At 34.2% G+C, this 19,554-nt stretch overlaps 1 protein-coding gene across 22 annotated transcripts in view; it reads left to right on the top strand.

Annotated features, from left to right (window-relative positions):
• SOX5 (SRY-box transcription factor 5) overlaps nucleotides 1-19,554 on the top strand; it is a 1,211,684-nt gene that overhangs the window by 559,250 nt on the left and 632,880 nt on the right. For all 22 annotated transcript variants that reach the window (XM_077170300.1, XM_077170296.1, XM_077170299.1 and 19 more), the window contains one exon: nucleotides 6,898-6,964. The gene's annotated coding sequence lies outside the window, so the exon portion shown is untranslated. The remainder of the gene's footprint in view (nucleotides 1-6,897; nucleotides 6,965-19,554) is intronic.

The following is a 19,554-nucleotide window of genomic DNA, read 5'->3' as shown; positions in this document are numbered from 1 at the left end:
ATTTTCTAAATGACATTTGGCTACTATACCAGAAGTTGACCCCTTGGGAGACCCCAGTGGGGTCCATGTGCTATGGAGGGAAACCGGGTTATTGGGAGGGCTCTGGTTCCAACTCAGACGTTTGCAAAAATTATTTTCGACTTACTAGTATAGCAGTATACAATTTTGTATGAAAATTTTGTTATTCTATTTAATAACTTTTTTTTTTTTGCATCGTTAGGCAATGGGAATCGAACCTGGGTCTCTGGCACGACAGGCAAGAATTCTGTCACTGAGCCACCATTGTCCATCCTATTTAATAACATTTATATTGCCATAGTTATACGGTTTATTGGAGAAACATTTAGAAAATGTGAATTAACAAAACAAAGTAAAAAAAAAAAAATCCTGTAATTCTGAAATTGACCCTGTGATATTTTAGCATTTATCCTTTGAGTCATAGTATGTATATATGTGTGTATTTAATCAATAGTATATTGGTTATCTGAATTATGAATCCTCTCCCTGTTAACCAAAATTAAGACATTATAGCATATGCTTAGGAACTTTTGAGCTCTGGAATCACACAAACGTGTATTTGAATCTGGGCTCTGCTAATTACTAAGCTTCAGTTTCTTGGGCAGGTTAGTAGGGAGATGGCCTGTAGTTTATTTAACCAATACACTATTGTTGGTCATTTGGGTTGATTCCTTTTTTAATATTATCCATAATTTTCAGGGGAAAATATTTTGCATAAACGTTTCTTATGTTTAGGATTATTTCCTTAGGATATATTCTCAGGAGTAAAATTCTATACAAACACGTATAGAATTGCTGGCGTGTGTGATCAAAATATTTAAAAAAAATATGGAGCTACTTTCAACTTTCATCAGTCACTATGAGAGAATCTACTACATCTCTTTCTAGCATAGAGCATTATAATAAGAACATTTTCTAATATGACAGTAACCCATAATTGGATGCTATTTGTTTGCTAATCTACACTTGCAGGTTGTATGACATGGGAAAAAATTCCTCAGTATCCCTTGGGGAGTTATGAAAGGTTTCCCTTTCATGTGTGTAAAACTTGCATTGAGTCTTGAGGGATAAGTGGGCAGAAAAGACTGGCAGAACACTGAAAGCCAAGTTGTCTTATATGTAGGGTTTGTGACTGAAATAAAGAGACCAGCTAAGAGGGGAGAGGGGAGAGGGGAGAGGGGAGAGGGGAGAGGGGAGAGGGGAGAGGGGAGAGGGGAGAGGGGAGAGGGGAGAGGGGAGAGGGGAGAGGGGAGAGGGGAGAGGGGAGAGGGGAGAGGGGAGAGGGGAGAGGGGAGAGGGGAGAGGGGAGAGGGGAGAGGGGAGAGGGGAGAGGGGAGAGGGGAGAGGGGAGAGGGGAGAGGGGAGAGGGGAGAGGGGAGAGGGGAGAGGGGAGAGGGGAGAGGGGAGAGGGGAGAGGGGAGAGGGGAGAGGGGAGAGGGGAGAGGGGAGAGGGGAGAGGGGAGAGGGGAGAGGGGAGAGGGGAGAGGGGAGAGGGGAGGAGTCTCCTTCCAGGCTTAGCCGAAGGACATCTTATTGAAGAGTTTTACATTTATATAAATCATTGTTTTGTTTAAGATTTTCTGAGTTCAGTTAAATTAGAAATCTTGAATTAAGGAAACAGTATCCCTACTTACTTAGTAGATGTAGACCATTTCTCTTCCATCTCCACCGAACATCCACTCTTTGGGAGATCTACTTCCTCATTCTCTTCCCACTCCGTAGGCACATGATAAAGTCCTAACCAATCATAGAACCTTATTCAGCTGGCCTCTACGAATGACATAAAAGAAAAAGCTATAGTTTTCCTAGTATGCATATTAAAATATCTTCCCTTGTGACATTTTACCTTTCCCATTGAATGTTCATTAAAAATGAGTAAAAATATCTGTATATGTTCCTGTTATGGCGTGGAAGATGATAATGAGAGTAGTAAGATGATCTAACAGTGATTGAGTACTTGACAGTGGACCATGCACTCTTTTAAGCATTTCGTATGCATTGCCTTATTTAATTGTACTAGCTTCCTATATGGCATGCTTTCTTATAATCCCCATTTACAGATGAGGAAATGGAAGCACCAAGACATTGAATAATCTTCCACTGGTCAAACAGAAGTGTGAAAACAGGGATAGTCAAAGATAACAAATACTTGATAGAGGAAACATGGCATTTTTGTGCATTACCTTAAGGAAAAATGCTGACAAACATCTCTTCCATAAGGTTAAAGTTTACTTGTAATTACTCATAATTGCTTTGAGAAAAACCCTAAAATTATTGATTTTACATTACTTAATTAGCTTCAGAATTACTTATATAAAGGTTATGTATTTTTGTTGATGATGATGATGCTTTATTCTGTATATCTGATATGGATTATCTTGCTTCCTGTTTTACCATTGCAAATTTCCATGCTATAATTTTTTACCTTATTTAATTTATTTATAAACCTTATCATGGCTACTATATTATTGATTCCTAAAAGGCAGAATTCATGTGTGATTCATCTTCCCAGCCTTCAAAGTAGGGAAAAAGAGAGAAGTTAACATTTAATTATTGTATTCTGTAAATTAGTTCAATTAGTCATCACTTAGATAAAGAAACTGAGACTCTGGAAGTTGAGGACTAAACTCAAACTCCACTCTAGATGATCCCATAGCACTGTTCCTTGTATTCCTCCATTCTGTATTGCTATATATACAATATCTTACCTTAATTTCTTAGTAGCTTTTGGTGAGTAAATGAATCAATGAATGAATGGTTGTTTTCTATCAACAAATTCCAAACTTAAGTCAGCACAATGTGCACTCTTTAGAGGAAGGAATGTGAACTTATTTAAATTTTGACAGCAGAAATTACATCTGAATAGTCAAACTTGTATTTAACAAAGGGGTTAGTTAAGCACATTAGGTGTAAAACTAGAATTGGTCAGGCTGCTTAATCATATAACTCTTATCATCATGAAATTGGATAAATGTGAGTACTCTCTGAGAATAATGTAACCTCCAAGTGTTTCCCAAAATTCATTTACGTTTGATGAATTAAATTGATGATTAAATAGGTGGAATTGGGGAACTTCAATGTTATACCACTGAAATTTGGTATTTTTAAGGTAGATCTTTTCTCATGTATTTATCTAGTTTGAATTGGCAACTAAACTTTTCTTTCATAAGTCATTCTCAAATAGAGAAGTTCAAATAGCTAACATATTTGTGATATCCAACTTTTAACAAATAATATTCTGAACTTTCTAATACTTTGGATTAAAATATTTTTCCCACATTATCAGCCCTGATAAGGTTAAAATAATTCTTGGGTTTTATTATATTTCTTGAGATCTGTTAAAATACTAAAATTTGAAGAGTTCTTATTATATTATTATTATTGGTATTTAAGCTTGGCATGCTTCTAATATTATGTCAGAGAATAACCTATCAAAATATAAAAATTATTTCATATTATCTTAACATGTTTGGATTTTTCAAGCAGATGTGTGTAGTTTTACTTTTAAAATAGGAATAAGTAAATTAAAATGTCATTGTTTTAAAGTATGTAATTTTTAAAAAGCAGCTTTATTGAGGTATAATTCTCATACCATGTAATTCACTCATTTAAAGTGTACAGTTCAATGTTTTCAGTAAATTTATAGTACTGTGCAAATGTCACCACTATCTACTTTTAGAACACTTTCGTCTCGAAGAAAGAAACCTTGTACTCATTAGCTGTCACTCCCCATTACTGATTAAATCCCTTATCATAGCTCTACTGAGGTCTGTATGGATTTTCCTATTTTGAACATTTCTTATAAATACAATCATGAGTGTTTTTTTGTGTGTGTGAGTGACTTCTTTCACTTAGCAGAATGTTTTCAAGGTCCATCCATATTGTGACAGGCATTAGAATTCTATTCCTACTTACGGCTGAATAATATTGAGTTGTATGAATATACGTACCACATTTTTTTTTTCCATTCATCCATTGACGAACACTTAGATTATTGCCACTTTGGGACTAATATAAATATGTTGCTATGAACGTGTGTGTCCAATTTTTGTGGGGATATATATTTTTGTTTCTCTTGGATATATACCTATAGTGGAATTGCTGGGTCATAAGGTGACTATGTTTAACAACTCCAGGAACTGCCTGACTGTTTTCCAAAGTGGTTGCATCATTTTACATTTCCATGAGCAATGTAGAAGGGTTTGAATCTCTCTACATCTGGTACTAACAAGTGTTATTGTTCATCTTGTCCATTATATAACCATCTTAGTGGATGTGATGTGGTACTTAATTGTGATTTTTGTTTGCAGTTCATGATGGCTAATCATGTCGAATGTCTTTTCATGTGATCATTGTCATTTATATATCTTCTTTGGTGAGGATTTATTCATAGTTCCTATTTTTAAATGATATTATTTGTCATTTTATTATTGAATTGTAATAGTTCTTTATATATTGTGGATGCAAGTCTGTTATCAGATATATGATTTGCAAATACTTTCTCACATTCTGTGGGTTATCTTTCCAGCTTCTTCATGGAGTGTTAAGGCATAAAAGCTTTTAATTTTGAGGTGGTTTAATTTATCTATTTTTAAAATTTTGTTGCATCAGAGAAGTCATTTCCTGACCCAAGGTCACATTTATTCCTTTGTTGTCCTCTAAGAGTTTTGTAGTTTTAACTCTTACATTAGGTCTGTTATCATTTTGAGCTAATTTTAGGTATGTTGTGAGGTATGGTACAACTTCATTCTTTTTCATGTTCATATCTAGTTGTCCCAAAACCATTTGCTGAAAAAAAGGTTGTCCTTTCAGTCATTGAATTATCTTGGCACCCTTGTTGAAAATCAATTTACTATAAATGTATGAGTTTATTTTTGTAATCTCCTTTCTATTCTATTGATCTGTATGTCCATCCTTATGCCAGTCCCACATTGTCTTGATTACTGTAGATTTGCCATAAATTTTGAGATCATAAGGGTGCATTCTTCAACTTTTTTCTTCTTTTTCAGGATTTTGAGTATTTTGAGTTGCTTATATTTCCATATGAATTTTAGTAACATTTACCAGTTTTTACAAAAAAGAAAGCTGGAATTTTGATAGCATGTTGAATCTGTAGACCAATATAGGGGAGTATTTTCATTTTAATAATATTAAATCTTCTGATCCATAATTATGGAATGCTTTTCCATTTATTAGATTTCCTTTCTTTCTTTCAGCAATGTTTTAGTGTGCACATTTTCTACTTTTTTTGGTTAAATTCAGTCTTTCTCTGTTAACTACGAGATCAGTTGTGGGTTATTCATAGAAACCCTTTATCAGGTTGAGGAAGTTCCCTTCTCTTCTCTCTTTATTGAGCATTTTAATTATGAAAGAATGCTGGATTTTGTCAATGCCTTTCTGCATCTATTAAGATGTTCATATGGTTTTGTGCTTTGTTCTATTAATATGGTGTGTTACATCAATTGATTTTTAGGTATTAAACTAACTTTGCGTTCCTGGTATAAATCCAGCAATATTGAGATTATTTTATTATATCTCACTAATATACACAAATAACAAAAACTAATAATGAAAGTTGTACAAGTAGTCTGTGCCTAGATCACCTCTAAATCTCTGGCTCTAGTATGCTAAATCAGCATCCCAGAAGTGGCATTCTATTAGCATTTTGAATATATCATTCAAAAAGTATTATTTTGAGATATCATTGTTAACATAACGGCACATAATTTGATTTATGATACACAGAACTCTACTATCTAAGGGCATAAATTTGGATTATTTGTATTTCTGCAATTTTAATAAACATGCAAAATGCCAACTATCATTATTAATTGTTTAAACATCCTGAAACCACAGAACTTAATGATTTGGAGGGGCCAAAGCTTTAAGTGCTGAGTATAGCTGATGAACTTACCCTTATAAAATTATTCTGGACTCAGAAATAAGAAAAAATGTAATAAAGTAGATAATATATATTAAAAATTTTTCTATGTCAGGAAGTGTTTTAGATTTATGACATGCCTATGAAACCATTTTACAGATCAGGAAAATTAGCCTTAGATATATTCCAAAAGATATATAGCTTTTCTGTCATGGGACCAATGACTAAAACTGTGCGTGTGTTTATGATATTGAAGTATAACTTTGATAACGTTACCAAGTATAAAGAGAATATTGCTGCTTTTAATTTAGTGTTGTTATTATTGTTTTTAACCTCAAAATTAACTGGTGAATTTGTAAGACTTCTTATCCTTTTATAGCATGGTATCCTAGTATAACTTAGAACAGTGTTTTGCTAAGTACTAGTAGATTTATGTTTAATAAATTTCAGTGCTCATAAGTATGTTTTCCACAGGATAGTGATAACTGTAGCTGTAAATAATGTTGCACTGTAACTATATTTTGAGGTAACTGTCATGGAGTCTACAATTTTTTATTATTGTCAATCTCAGTAAATAAAACTGGGCTCAGGAATACCATATCACCATAGGCTACACACACAAGTACCTGAATTTATAATATAAGCATTGAATAATTGACTTGATTGTTTTGGCTCCAAAATAACTTGTTCTCATATTTATATTTCAGATTGCCACTATATCTTGAACTGCAATTTATAAAAGTTCATTTTAAATGCTCATTCATTATTAATTGATCAACCATTATCTGATACAGTTCTATCTATCTGACATGTTGTATGGCTGTGAATTTAGACTAGAGAAAATATATTGCTATGAAGTTACTTACTATAGCCTCCCAAATTTTCCAGTAGAAATCTTATTTAAATATCTTTATGATGTTTAATTTTTTCACCTGAGTGTTTTAGAATTACTTTGATTTCTCAGTTAATATGTTCTTTCCTTTTTTTTTTTTTTTCAGCATTGCAAGAAATACATAATATCAAGGACACCAGAAGTAGGAGAGATTGGACTGGGAGACTCAGTAGGTCAGGACATGTGCATTCTCATTTGCTGATCATTCCCTTTGCCGTCAATTCTATAGTTCTTTTTAAAACTCTTGCCACTTGTTCATGTCTTGTACTTTCTTATTATCTTGTACTTACTTGTACTTGCTTATTTCAGTATTGCAACAGTGACTAATACCCTTATACAAAAATGCCAGCATTTGGATATCCTCTTCTTAGGATTTGATGACGAAGAATATGTAAAGGAACTTTCAAGAATAGAAGAAAATCTAGTATCTGATAAGATATATAGGGTCCTGGAGTTATATTACTTCTTATGTTATTTTATGGTTTGAAATGAAGACTTCTTGATTATTCTCCCAGAATCTAAACCTTGAAACAAATTTAAATGTTATTAATTATTTAACAGAACTGGGAGAACACTTGGATCATGAGATCAGGTTACTTTTTATTCTGTGGTATGTACTCTGGGCTCAGGTCCACCATTAAAAGCTTGGGACACTCTTCAGAATTCAGCTTTGGCTAATACAAATTTTAACTATTTAGTGCTGACCCTCATGTATAGAATGAATGTTAATTAAATCAGATAATTTCTGTGTCAAAGAATGATCAAATGCTTTGCTATGAGCATCTACTAGGGCCATAGGCATTATGGAAGGTTCGATGTTAGTAACACTCCTTAGTCAGCTGGAGTCATGTGGCCTTTGCATTCTCTTGCAGGTCATTGCCCCGAGTTCTGCCATGGAATATGACCTGTGTCCATATCATGTATGAGAGAAGTCTTGCAGTTGTCTTTAACAGTCATCACAATGACTGCTATTGCCTAATTCTCTCTAGAAAACTTTAGGATCCCTCCCTCATGTTATCCCTCCAGGGTGACCACTTCCACAAGTATGCTGCAGTTTAACTTATGTCCTTATCCAGGCCTCCTATATACTGACTACCAGTGTATGTTTTTATTTGAATCAAACATGGAGACAGATGCCTTTGTCTTCAGCCTCTCTTGAAGAGATCATATCTCTTCAAGTAAAATGACTTACTCAGAAAAGGAGCTAAGCTTTTCTGTCTGAATGCTTCAGGGATTTTACTTGTTTCTTCCATTACCATTAGAGATAAGACAGACTGTTATTCGTATATATCTTGAGAAAACACTACCCTCCAACAAAAGGAAAGATAATTTCAAGTATATTTGCATGCATAACTTCAAGAACTTATTCTCAGCTAAATTAGACAATAGTCATATAGAATGCTCTGTTTAGAGTTACCTGCCCACATAATTGGATGGTTTCCAACCACTTTGAGGATACTTTCATAAAAATTCTGGTAGAATACATCCAAAATGTCTACTTTACTAATATCATAGAATTAAATATTAAATACCAATAAATTGAAGCCCAAAAGACAAATATCTCATAGATCTCTAAAGTCTTAAGAGATAGAAAGAAACTTAGTCCAATGAACTAGTTTACAAATCTAAATTGCCACCCACTATTACATGAAACATTAGTAAAAGAGCTAAATCTGGAATTATTGACATGATGCATGCCTACAATATTATGCTGCCTTACAGGTTATGGAATAAAACCACTGTGCCCTTAAGCACTGTACACAGATATAAAAAGTGAAATACATCAATTGACATTTTTGCCAATTTATAATTTTGTAAAGAATGCAATCAATACTAATACTTTACTTTGAATTGTATTGGTATGAGAAATAATCAAGAACTTTAAGTGTCTTGTTTATACTATTTCTCTGGAGAAAACAAAAAGGATTAGATGATTATTCATTCATTTACAGCAAAAGTTACCATTCTCTTGGAACTTTCATTTTAGTGGAGAAAAACAAAGGTTCTAATATATGATATGTCAGTGTGGATAAGTACCAAAAAGAAAAGTAAAACAGGGTAAACAGAATGATGGGAACCTGTTGGCTAGGGTATCCAGGGAAGGCCTGTCAGATAAGGAGAACATGGAGCAAAGTCCTGAATGGGATAATCAGATCTGTGGAGTGAAGAGCAAGTCTATATGCCTCAAGGCAGGGATATGCTTGGTGCATTGGAATGGCAGAAAGCTCTGTGTGGTGCGAAGAGAACTGAGATTGGAGGGGTAGGAGATGAGAATGGGAGGGTTGTGTGGTTTCCATCTAAAGGGCCTGGTAGATCATGAAACGATCTTGACCATTTGAGTGAGATGGAGATTATTAAAGGGTTTTTAGTAAATGAGAGGCATGATATGTTTGACATGTTTTTTTTTTTTTTTTTTTTTTTTTTTAGAAAGAAAGACAGAGAAGGAAGGAAGGAAGGGAGGAAGAAAGGGAAACATCTTTAAACATTTTCTTATTTTATTATATTTTGTTTGTTTGTTTGTTTTTTACATGGGCTGGGGCCGGGAATCGAACCGGGGTCCTCCGGCATGGCAGGCAAGCACTCTTGCCCGCTGAGCCACCGCGGCCCGCCTGTTTGACATGTTTTAAAGATCATTCTGACATAGGTTGTGTAAAGCATTTTTTAACTTCTCTTTATACACAGAATAATAAAGGATGAATAAAAATAGACTTACATTGATAATGATCAGGGCAACATTATCTGATCAGGGTATTCATGAATGATTGTTTTTAAAGAACTAATATTAGATAGTACAGCTATCTTTTTTTTTTTTTCCAGGTTCTTTCATTTGTAGAATTCTTTTGAATTTACTCCACATTCTCTAGCTTTGTATAATAAATTATTGCTTCATAATACATGCTGTAGTAATAATGATATGTTGTATTTTTAGATTGTGTGCCTCCAATTAGTTGCATTGTGAAGTTGAATTTCTTCTTCATTTGCCATTTAAAATTTTAATCAAAAGTCTACATAGTTTCCCGAACCATGTACCACCGCCCCCGCCCACTCAAAGAAAAAAATCTCCATAGCATTGTGTATGTCCACAAATATATCTTTAATTTTATCTTCTTTTAGCAAGGTAAGCTATTTGAAAATTATGTTTGGGTTTTATTCTAATTAGGAGATGATATGTGGGAATGTTTATGAAGAGGACAACATGAAGTCATTCAAAAAACTTTTGAGCAGGAATCAAAAGACATATATCCTGGAATTTACCAGTTGGGAGACTTGGGGTGTTTTTAGCTTTCATTTGCCTTCCAGATGACTAACACTGCTTCTTCCATAGGGAGAAGTTCAGTGTTACTGTTATCTCTGCAATTCCTTTACATCTGATCAGCCCCTGTACACATATTAGGGGATAACCAAGAATTTGTTTAGTAACTATATTAGAAGTAGCTATTTATAGTACAAATGAAAAATAAGGGATACCATTTCATGTAAATAACACAGAGGAAAATGCCCATGTTTATTTTGAGAAAAATTACAGGTTAGAGAAGACATTATTAATAGTTAAAAGGAAAAGTTGGTTCAACAATAATTCCTATTATGTGAAGAATCAAAGTGACTTGCATAAGGAATTTGAGGAGGGGGTGCCTTCTACTAGTATCTTGTGATTGTTTCTAGTTGCCAAAATATATTACTAAACAAATTTCAGACTTTTAAATTAATACATTAAAAAGCTATTTAGGGTGGGCCACGGTGGCTCAGCAGGCAGAGTTCTTGCCTGCCACGCTGGAGACTTGAGTTCAATTCCCAGTGCCTGCCCATGCAAAAAAAAAAAAAAAAAAGCTATTTAAAATCAACTCTAATAGTTATCTAGATTAATTTTCCATTATTTGGCTAATAAATAGCTGAATATATAAATACTCATGTAATTTATATATTTATTGAAGTTATTTTTCTGCAAACTTTCATTTATTCTAAACTTTTTCCTTTTTAATCATAAGAATAAGAAATAGTTTTATGATTAAAGAGAACAAAAAATAAATTAATCTTTGGCTTTTTTTTTTTTTTTTTTTTTTTTTTAGGAAAAACACATCTATTGTCCTTGAATCTGGGGTGATTCATGTCCTTTTCTGTCTCAGACAGTGGAGAATGTCCTATTCCCATAATAACAGCCACTTCCTCTACCTGTAATTAAACACCCTTCCTCTGGCCAGTCCAGAAACTTTTAATCTTCTCTCCAGTATTGTCAGCTTCTTTACTAGAAGCAATATTTGAACGTGTTTAAGTGTCTCATCTTAAGGATAAATAAATCAACAAAATACTTTTCCTTGATCCTATTTCCTCTTCCAACTACTATTCTCTTCATATACAGAAGTCTTATCTATATTTCAGACTCCATTTTCTTTCCTCCCTCTCACTTCTCAATCTTCTCCTACTGCTAATATGCCAAATCATGCTAAGGTCATGTGTAATCTGCATTACAATTTGGTATTGTTTTAGTTATCATCTTATTTGGCTCTAGGATTCATGTAATATATGAATGGCTTCTTCCCCCCTTCATTTTCTTTGAACGATTCTCTCCCATTTGCTTTTTTTTTTATGCTTTATGGTGGAGGTCCCATTTCATTCTTTTCCCATGTGAATATCCCCTTATTACAACACCATTTGTTGAAGTTTTGTTTGCTTTTTCTTTCTTTCTTTGCTTGCATGTTTGTTTTTTGGGAAGTTCATGGCCAGGAATCGAACCCAGGTCTCCTACGTGGCAAGCGAGAATTCCACTACTGAGCTACCTTTGTACCCCCTCTCCCAATTGCTTTTTCTGGGAATGTATCTGCCTTGTTCTACACTGTGTCTGTATTCTTTCAAAGTGCTTTGCTCAGAGCATGTGCTGAACAAATATGTTTTGGTTTGAATAACCATAATTCAAACATGAAGTAAAAATGTGAGGTAAGAATGCCATAAAAGCTACAAAAGAGATTCAAAGTGTCATCGAGGAGGGTTCAAAAAAAAGAGAGAGAAATCTTCTTACACAAGATGGTATTCAAGGTGGACATTAAAGAATGCATCTGATTTTGCCTAATGGAGATGTTGAATACTGGATTTCCAAGCATGCAATAAGGTCCTGATGTCTGGGTTTCTTTAAGCTAGAATAAGTTTGGACGCAGCCCAGGATATGTAAAGGGAGGGGATGGAGTCTAAAGAGGTGAGTTAACTTCAGATCATAGAACACTTTGAATCTCATGCTAAGTGGTTTGCCTTCATCCAAGAGGAGTTGAAGAACCACAGAAATTTTTGTTTGCTTGTGTGTAGAAAGTGTATATGGGAAGGATTGGACTGTGCCTTATATTATCTAATATGTTGAGAGCATGAGGTCAACTGAAGGGTAAGAAGCTATAAGAAGGAAAATGGCGACCAATAAAATCATCAAGCAAGGGACCAAGAAAGTGTTGGTAACAGCTGAGGGCAGATACATGCAGAAATTCAAGGATGAAATCAATAGGGTTTGATGTCTTCCTTTTCAAATTTGGGGTACCACTGTCGGGAGATATTAACAGAATATTCCATGCAGAGATCCTGGAATTTGGCACTGGCATCAAAGATGACACTATATGAATTTAAACATGATGGTGAACGTTGCTACCTTAGTAGAAGAAGGGGCGTTAGATTGAGGGAATATCCTGAATGAGCAGAAGTCTGGATACCGTGAGGAATTTTGAAAAAGACCACATGCAGTAGCTTAAATAAAGGAAATTCTGAAATTTGAATTATAGTTCTGCTGCTCAACAAGCTGTCTTCACGAACTAGGTTTTAGTTTATTTTATTTTCATTTAGTTTATTTTTAATTTCTGCACAGAAACTGCTTGAATGATCCACAAACAGGAAGCACTAAATGCTGTCTTTATTGACTCACTGAATTATAATTGTTTCTGGAACATGGAATTTTATTGGAAATATTGGAAATATTGTTTATTCATCCATTTACATTTACTGACTCCTCCCCTGTGACAGGTGTTCCTAATTCTATTGTCTGTCTTTCCCTCCTTCCCATTTCTTTTAAAAATTTTATTCATATATATATATATATATATATATATAATGTGAATTATATATATAATGTGAATTTTATATATATATATATATAAAACATGAATTTGCCATTTTAACCATTTTGAGTGTACTATTCAGTGAAATTAATTATGTTCACAATATAGTGCAACCATTGCCACTGTCCATTACCAGAAGTTTTCATCACCCCAAACACAAACTCTGTTCCTGTTAAGGAAGAACTCCTTAATTCCAGCTCTCCCTGAGCCTGGTAACTTCTAATCTATTTTCTAACTCTATTATTTTACCTATTGTAGATATTTCATATAAGTAGGATCCTACAATATTTGTCCTTTTTTATCTAATATTTCACTTAGTATAATGCTTTCAAGGTTGATGCTATAACATTCATTTTTTATGACTGAGTGGTAGTCCATTGTGTGTGTGTCACATTTTGTTTATCCATTCCTCTGTTGATGATCTTGGGTTTTTTCCACTCTTTGTCTTTTATGAATAATGCTGCTATTAGCATTGGTGTATAAGTATCTGAGTTCTATTTTTCAATTTTTTGGGGTATATATTTAGAAGTAGAATTTCTGGGTCATATGGTTATTATATGTTTAACATTTTGAAGACCCACCAAATTGTTTTCCTTTCTACCTATTTCTTGACTAGATTTTTCATAGCTTCAAATTGGCATATTATTCTAAGTTCGTTATAAAAAAAGATTGAATGATTTGGATCTTGTTCATCTATGGAATTGTGCCATTCAGACCTCGGACATTGTCTCTTTTTCTCAAGTTGCTTGGTATAATAATGGGGCATATTTCTATTATTTTTACATAGAAAAGACATTCATTATGCTGATTTCCTTTAGACACTTATAATAAAATATTTATTTCATAGTTGTTTTAAATCATCCTCTTTAACAGCAGTTAAACATACTGATGTTATTGGTTGCCAAACATAACTAATATCATAGGACTACTGAGAAGATTTTGGATAAAAGTGTTTGTTAGAAGAGGGGAGCCCTTTCCCAGAATGCTGATGACTGCTTGTCTGGGGTGTCCCCAGGAACAGGAGCAGACACAGGTGTTCAGCACAGTTGCTTACTGCTTCCCATCAAGAAGGATGGGGAGTTCTTAGCGCTGCTGGTTTGTGGCACTCAGCGTATTTGGCAAGCAATCAGCCCTGGTTGTGGATTTCCCTGGGGAAAATAAAAGCCACAGGGAAGTCATCAGTGTGACCTTCTGCTGGGTAGTTGGCACACAGTTGCACCACAGGAAGGCTTTCAGTTGTCATTTTCTGAACAGATAGATATCAGGTGCTGATAGAGGCTCCTCATTCAAGGTGGGAGGTGGAGAAGGAGAAAAATATCGAGCAGAAACTTACCAAATAATTCCTAGTTATGAAGCTTAACACCAACTGATCTGCTAATAAAAGCAAAAAAAAATTTTGAGGGGGGTGGGCTTTTTTTGGTTCTGTAAGCACAATTATAAGCTTTCCTATTTAAGTCTGACCCATCATATTGAAATGCTGTCACTAGTATCATTAGCAAGTAAAGTGTTGATAACATAGTCAAATGCACAGCAGAGTTCTGGCTCTTAAGTGTCTGGACTGACTCCCAATATTAGGAATAGGAGTCAAACTGCCATCACTTTTCCTCTGCTAACAGACGCCCTGCCATTAACAGTCTGAAGGCAATTTTAATAAAATACATAGCCCTGCTGAGTTGGTCTCAAAAGATAAATAAGCAATGCAGAAAAGAAGCTTTTGTTTAAAAGTAATTATTTAAACTATGCATTACAGGTAATTTTCTTTTACCAGTAAGGCAAATGCTATCAGAATTTCAATAATGATTTGGTGGCACTTATCTAAATAATGTGATATTGTCATTTCTAAGAGTTAAAGCATTGCGTTATTTTCACTTATGTATAAATGTGGGCAAGTTGGATCCAGGTATCATGTGCATGTGTTTTACAGTTTATATTACATTTTTTTGGGTGAACAGTGTTGAATTCTTGGACAGATTTATGGAAATGTAACAAGCTGGTGATAGAGTTCTGGGAACTACAGACTTGACTTCCAAACACAGATTAGAACAGGAGGGCAAAGAACATCTTTTTATTTTTCCTTTGCTGTCAGAAAGAAATCACATTTCAGTCTTTTAAAAACTCTTTTAATAGAATGCTTGTACATAAACCACAGTCACAAGGGAATAATAAATATGTGTATGTATTAGAGGAGCCAAAGCTTTGTTTGCCAAAAGGTAAAAAGCTCAGAAAGCTGTTCGCAAACCATTAAAACCACCACATTTTCTTTCCTTCTTAGTAATGACACATTAGCATGAAATCCTTAAATAAATATAGAATTAGCTCTGGCCTTACTATAAGGCAAAATAAGAACTTGCTTACATAAGGATGATACATTGGCATCAGGAAGACTTCTTTTGTCCACTGCCCCCATTGGGGAGGGAAAGAGACAGAGCTCACATCAAATCCCAACCATATCTTTTTTCATGCTGTATGATCTTACACGAGTTATTTGTCTTCTCCAAGCCCCTTTTTCTTCCTTTGGAAAATGAGGATGCTAATCAAACAAGTCTCATGTAATTGTTATGAGGATGAAATGGGATAATAGCATGTCAAATATTTGGGATTGTGTCTGGCACAGAGTAAGCACTCAGGAAATGTTAGTTATTATTTTGATTAGCTTTTAACAAAATTTTATCAGGAAAGATTATATGTCAACCACTGTGCTGGGAGTTAGGTAAATATGTAAAAGAAGACAGATGTTTAAGTAGATAATTTGAGTATTATATGCCATTTGTTGTAATGCTGGTATGGATCTTGGAACATAAAGGAGCCAGGGCTTAATCTTGGCAATAGGAAAATTTATTGTAAAATCTTCTTGGTTTGTTAAGCTTTCAAAGTGAAGATCTAAGGAATATATTTTCATCCTGAGCTGTTTTGATCAAAGCCAACTATTTTCATTTCCAAGGGTGATTTTTCCCTACTCCTTGTTCTCTCTCTTCTTCTTTTTCATTTGTGCAAACCTTTTCCTAAATTGTTAGCACAATGGTTATGTGATATCTAAAAGCAGTGAAAGGAGGTGAACAGATTAACCACTCAAATGCTGCTCAGCATCCATGCTAAAATGAGTTTTGGGGGAGGGGGGTGTTTAAAAACAGGTTTTATTCTCATACATTGCTAATGGAAATGCAAACTGGTAGGAATCTCTTAGAGGGGAATTTGGCTATATCAAACAAATCTACAAATACACTTACCATTTGACTCAGCAATTCTACTTCCAGAATTTACTATGAAGTTTCACTTTTATCATTATGAAAATCATAGGCCTAAGGTTACTCATTGTGGCATTATTTGTAATGATTAAATGTTAAAACTACCTAAATGTTCATGCATAGGAAAGCAATTGAATATATAATGGCATATTCACACAATGGGTTATAATGCAGCCATAAAAAAAAATGAAAGGATAGAGAATGATTTCCAGGCTATATTATGAAGTTAAAAAAAAACAAGTTATGGAAGAATATCATCTAAGAATGAAAGGGAAAAATCCCCACAGCTCATAAATTTTGAAGGGTGAGCACAGAGAACACAGATTAGGAGAATGGAAATAGAGTAGATTTTACATAAAGAATGAATAAAAACAAAAATAATCATTGTATTCTAGTCATACACTTTGGTTTTCATGAGGTATGTGTTAGCTATTCTGCTTTTCAAAGGAGTAGGGATTAGTATTTCTGAAACTATTTTGAATATATCCTAGGATTGTGGATAATCAGAGCTATACTCTTCACAGATGGAATCTGAGCTACCTATAAGAACTTGTGTGTGTGTATATATATATATGTACATACACACACACATACTCATATACATACACATAAATTTACAAATAAAGAAGCAGGTATAGTTAAGTGTGCATGTATACATCTGCATATTCTTTAGCTCTTTCTTCTGGGAGGATCTAGAAGCAATAACCTCCCTGTCATGATGTAGACCTCTAGTACCTAGATCTTGGTATCTAACACCATTTTCCAGTGAAAGAAACCAGGAAACTTCATAGAAATGGCTGATTCCAAAGCTGGAATAGGGAAAGTAAACCATAAGATACTAGAGCACCTTTTAATTCCATAAAGTAAGAAAGTTCTCAAAAATAATGGAAACATGTTCAAAGAACACAGGAGCCAACTTAAAGTTGCTCTGAATGACAAAATCTGGGACAATTTGAGCAAGAAAGTAATGTTACTAATGGATTGCATTCTGTGGAGGGTTGAAGCTGTATATATTCTTTTTTTTTATTTTTTTTTATTTTTTTATTAACGGAAAGAAAAAAAAGAAATTAACACAACATTTAGAAATCATACCATTCTACATATGCACTCAGTAATTCTTAACATCATCACATAGATGCATGATCATTGTTTCTTAGTACATTTGCATCGGTTTAGAGGAACTAGCAACACAACAGAAAAAGATATAAAATGTTAATATAAAGAAAAGAAATAAAGTAGTAATAATAGTAAAAAAACAACAACAACAAACAAACCAACAAGCAAACAAAAACAAAAAAAACCCCTATAGCTCAGATGCAGCTTCATTCAGTATTTTAACATGATTACTTTACAATTAGGTATTATTGTGCTGTCCATTTTTGAGTTTTTGTATCTAGTCCTGTTGCACAGTCTGTATCCCTTCAGCTTCAATTACCCATTGTCTTACCCTGTTTCTAACTCCTGCTGAACTCTGTTACCAATGACATATTTCAAATTTATTCTCGAATGTCCGTTCATATCAGTGGGACCATACAGTATTTGTCCTTTAGTTTTTGGCTGGATTCACTCAGCATAATATTCTCTAGGTCCATCCATGTTATTACATGGTTCATAAGTTTATCTTGTCTTAAAGCTGCATAATATTCCATCGTATGTATATACCACAGTTTGTTTAGCCACTCTTCTGTTGATGGAGATTTTGGCTGTTTCCATCTCTTTGCAGTTGTAAATAACGCTGCTATAAACATTGGTGTGCAAATGTCCGTTTGTGTCTTTGCCCTTAAGTCCTTTGAGTAGATACCTAGCAATGGTATTGCTGGGTCGTATGGCAATTCTATATTCAGCTTTTTGAGGAATGTATATATTCTTAATCTAAACCATTCCTTTGGGTGGAAACCATTGCAAATAGGTTGCTTCTGCTACCTTAGTTAGGTTGGGTTTTAATCCTATTACCGGCGTCCTTTATAAGCTGAATGAAATTCAGACACACAGAGAAAGGAGATTCAGTAAGCAAGAAGCTGAACATCAACAGAACCCAGAAGTGAAGGGAAAATTTCCATTTCTGTTACAGCCAGCCAGCCTCTCCTGGGAAATTCATCAAGAACTTTCATAGGAGCTCTCAGCTTGTGATTGCCCTGCAATATTTGGACTTGCCCATACCTACGGTTCATGAGCCAATTCCTATAAAAATTTTCATAAATATTTACTAAATATATTTGTAAAGTATTCATAATACACTGGTTCGTATCCCAGTGCCTGCCCATGCAAAAAAAATATTCATAATACAAAAATATATATCCTGTAGGTTCTGTTTCTCTAGAGAACCTTGATTAATATATAATTGCTGTAGTCCATGGTGATATCAAGAATTGTTGCACACATAAACAAATGAGAGGGAAAGAAAAGCTCTCTTTTAATAGAACACATATTTAAAAATGAAGAACTAATGATGGAAATAGGAAAATCACCATTTGACAAACACTAAGTCATAATTGTTTCAGGCAAGAATCATTAATGAATGCTTAGTGAGTAAAAATATGATGAGAAATATGACATTTACACATTGTTAAAGAATCTCTTTTCAATATGCTTATTAATTTCAAAGGGAAAATAGTAACTTTACAGTGGAGAAACCTGGCAGACATCACCTAAAACAAACAGTTAAAGTTAACATCCCCAGTAATGAGACATATCAGCATCACGTGCCTCTAATATGATTCACTAGGAAGGGCACAGAATCATTTCTGTGATCTTCTTGCCAAAAATGCACTACATAGGTTTAATAATGAGGAAATATCAGACAGTCTAAATTGAGGGACATACGGCAAAATAACTGGGCAATACTCAGAAGAATACAGAGGAGCTGTCCCAGAGATAAAGAAGTCATGACAACCAAATGCAATGTGGAGTCCTGTGTTGACTCATGGTTCAGGGAAAGGGATAAGTGAGGCAATTGATGAAATCTGGATAGTTTTCAATCAGCTAATAGTATTGTATTGATGTTAATTTCTTGGTTTGATAATTGTACTGTGATTCTAAAAGAAGTTAACGTGGGGAAGCTGGTGAAGCTACATGGAAACTCTTTGTACTATTTTTTTCAACATTCTGTAAGTCTGAAATTATTTCAAAGTGAAATGTTAAATTTAACATTTAAATTTTATACCTTAAACAAGATGTGTGTATACATTTTCCATCCTCCTTTCTTATGGTGAAGAAAGGATTAGCTATGTACAAGAGTGTAATGCCACTAAATTCTAGGAGAAAAGAGAATTGCAATAGAGTGACGACATTGAAATTAGAATCTTATTCTGGTAACTGGCTCTGTCACACACTGTGTAAACCTTGAAGGTATTACTGTACCTTTATTTTTGGTAGTCTTTTTGCCAATAAAGTAAGGATAATGGTCTTAGAATATTTTAAATTACTCAC

Source organism: Tamandua tetradactyla, chromosome 7 (assembly GCF_023851605.1).
Source record: "Tamandua tetradactyla isolate mTamTet1 chromosome 7, mTamTet1.pri, whole genome shotgun sequence".
In the NCBI taxonomy this organism is placed as follows: domain Eukaryota; kingdom Metazoa; phylum Chordata; class Mammalia; order Pilosa; family Myrmecophagidae; genus Tamandua; species Tamandua tetradactyla.
The sequence above is the reverse complement of the archived record's forward strand: the minus strand, read 5'-3'. Positions and strand labels throughout refer to the sequence as shown.